The 2,612-nt window shown below is 53.4% G+C and overlaps 1 long non-coding RNA gene across 1 annotated transcript; it reads left to right on the top strand.

Annotated features, from left to right (window-relative positions):
• Positions 1-355: 355 nt before the first annotated feature.
• On the top strand, positions 356-2,080 carry LOC132009164 (uncharacterized). Its single transcript, XR_009401808.1, has 3 exons — positions 356-658; positions 853-940; positions 1,447-2,080. It is a non-coding gene; the product is annotated as an uncharacterized LOC132009164 (long non-coding RNA).
• The last annotated feature ends 532 nt before the right edge of the window (positions 2,081-2,612 follow it).

The following is a 2,612-nucleotide window of genomic DNA, read 5'->3' as shown; positions in this document are numbered from 1 at the left end:
TGTTTATAAATTTAAAATACACTGCTTCCAACTTGTTTTTACTACTGACATTTCATATAAATCAAGAGCTCCTCATGCTATGTAATTTCACGGGCTCGGACGATGTGTCCTTCTGTATGCCATGGTGGGGGCGTAATGATTTCAACAGAAGCTGGAATTTAGAAACGTATTTGCCATTATTAGGACTGACAGCTCTTCCCCAAGACTCTGGCTGAGGCTATAATGAAAATTGATGGTATTTTTTTAAAACTCTGTGATTTAAAATCCAGAGACTTTGTTTCTTAAGCTTTTATTTATTTATTTGAAAAAGAGAGACTGAGAGAGAGTAAGAGAGAGAAGTCAGGGCCGGGGTGCGGTGGGGAGGAAGAAACAGGTTTCCAGCTGAGCAGAGAGCCCGATGCACGACTCGATCCCAGGACCCTGAGATCACGACCTGAGCCGAAGGCAGAGGGTTCACCCACTGAGCCACCCAGGTGCCCCCAGAGAGTTTTTTCTTAAAAGCCAGAGTAATTCACATCCTAACCAAAAGATTTCTGCCTCGTAGGTTGCAAACACCAAGAAAGAGACAGTTTTCAAGTGGCTGAAGGATGATGCCCTGTATGAAACCGAAGCGTTGCCGGATCTGGAGAAGGGGGTCTGCCAGCTCCTCATACCCAAGGTACCCGCTGTTCCCGGAGCAGGAGGGCGGCCGAACAGAGGCAGGGCTTTCAGATAACTTGGAAATCCTACATTAGCTCCCCCTTTCAATCCTGAATTTTCTGTGGTTTGCGAGAGGAGTGACTATCCTGCATTGATGACGCGTCCTGTCTTGGCATTGATCTTACGTGCGTCCGGGATGTATTTTATCTGCAGCTGTCAAAGAAGGACCTGGGTGAATATAAGGCGACCCTGAAAGACGAGAGAGGCCAAGACGTCTCTGTGCTTGAGATAGCCGGCAAAGGTAGAATAAAGCCTTCCTCGTCCTCCCCCAGAGAAATCTGTCCTGCCGACCGGAGGCGGCGCGCTCGGAAGACGCCTCCGTGCGCTCCCTGACGCTGCGCTGTAGAAGACCCATCTCTACCTGCCTTCACACCCGCGTCAGCGCTTTGGAAAAATGCGTGCTGCTACTTTGCGTTTATAGGAAATGTCATTTTAGTCCGTCATCATAAGCCAAGTTTTCTCCCATTAGTAATGGAGTTAGAACGATCGAAACAGGAGGGGGGTAGGAGTCACTTAAATGTAGAGTTGGATTGATGTGGAGTCAGGTTTTCTCATTCCTCACGTAAAAAGGGAGCAGGTTAGAGGGATTTATGACCCCCAGGAGCCTTTTATGGATAAATGTTGCCATTTTAATGTTTCATTTTTCAAATGAACATCAGGACTTCCTGTATCAATTTAATTAAACATGAAACTGCTGCCTTGTGATAAAATTATAGTTCGTAACGGGATTTCCCTTCCTCCTTTCAGTGTACGAGGACATGGTGTTGGCCATGAGCAGAGTGTGTGGTAAGTAAGGTGCGCAGGGTCTGTGTGGGGCCGCAGTCCCGTTTCCCGGGCGGCACAGAGCCCGGCCGAGGGGCCCCCGGGGCAGCCCTCCCGCTGCTCCCTTTCGCCATCTGAAGGGGTTTGAAGCACGATATTTAGGATCTGTATTTCAGTAAAAAAAAACCACACAGTTTGGGCCTCCGGATCAGCAATTAGATGATTGCTTGCGCGCAGCTGCTCTCAGCGCCTGTATTACCGGTGACGCGCAGCTCTAACGGATGTGAAGCCTCTGGCTTCGCGTCGTGTATACGAAGCCTTTCTTCAGGTTTGCGAATAAATCCTTCCCCTCCACGGAAACCGTGAGGACGAGGAGAGGGTGAGGAATTCTGGAACCACAGCTCCTACGTGGGTCGGGCTTTCTGCTAAGAAGGACATGTTATTATGGGGCTTTTTGGAGATGCCATAACTTAGATCCTCAGAGCCAGTGACGGGGGCAGGAAAGGGGCCCAGTGGCGGACCCTCTGCCCCCGAGTCCGGGCTCTAACCAGCCGTGACCACGTCCCCTGCCAAGCTTACCTGTGGCTCACGCGGGCTCTCCGACGTTCTGGAAACCTTGTGTTTGTTTGTCATCGCTCCCTCAGGGTGGCCCTGCAAGGTAGATCGTACTCCGTTCTACTTCGGCTCGGGCAGATAAACATGACTGTGTTTTAAATGTGTTTTGCGTTGATGCTGATTAAAGGACTGGGCTGTGCCCGGGGCTGCGGAGCCCCCAGCTGCAGGCCCGTGCAGCCGTCTGCGGGGCTGGCGTCCCGCGCTGCCTGGAGCTGCGGTTACCGTATCGCGGAGCGCGCACCGCGGCGGGGCTGACGGCCGTCCTGGCGCAGTGAGCGCGTGTGTGCGTGTGCGCAAAGTGGAGGTCCTCCTGCTCTCTCGCTGCTCCGGCGCCGGGAGGACCGTGTGCCGAGAACGGAGCAGGGCTGCCACCGCACACACGAAGCCTCGGTCCTCCAAAGAGGCCAGGTCCCCGCCATGACAGTCCCCACATGCAAGGGGCAGCAGCGAGCACCATCCGACGCCGATGCGTGTGTGTTGGCAGCACGCCGGGCTTCCCGCAGCCCCCGCCCCTGCTCCGGGGTCCGCAGGCCCTG

This window comes from Mustela nigripes, unplaced genomic scaffold (genome assembly GCF_022355385.1).
Source record: "Mustela nigripes isolate SB6536 unplaced genomic scaffold, MUSNIG.SB6536 HiC_scaffold_5999, whole genome shotgun sequence".
NCBI lineage: Eukaryota > Metazoa > Chordata > Mammalia > Carnivora > Mustelidae > Mustela > Mustela nigripes.
This window is presented reverse-complemented; position numbering and strand designations above follow the sequence as displayed.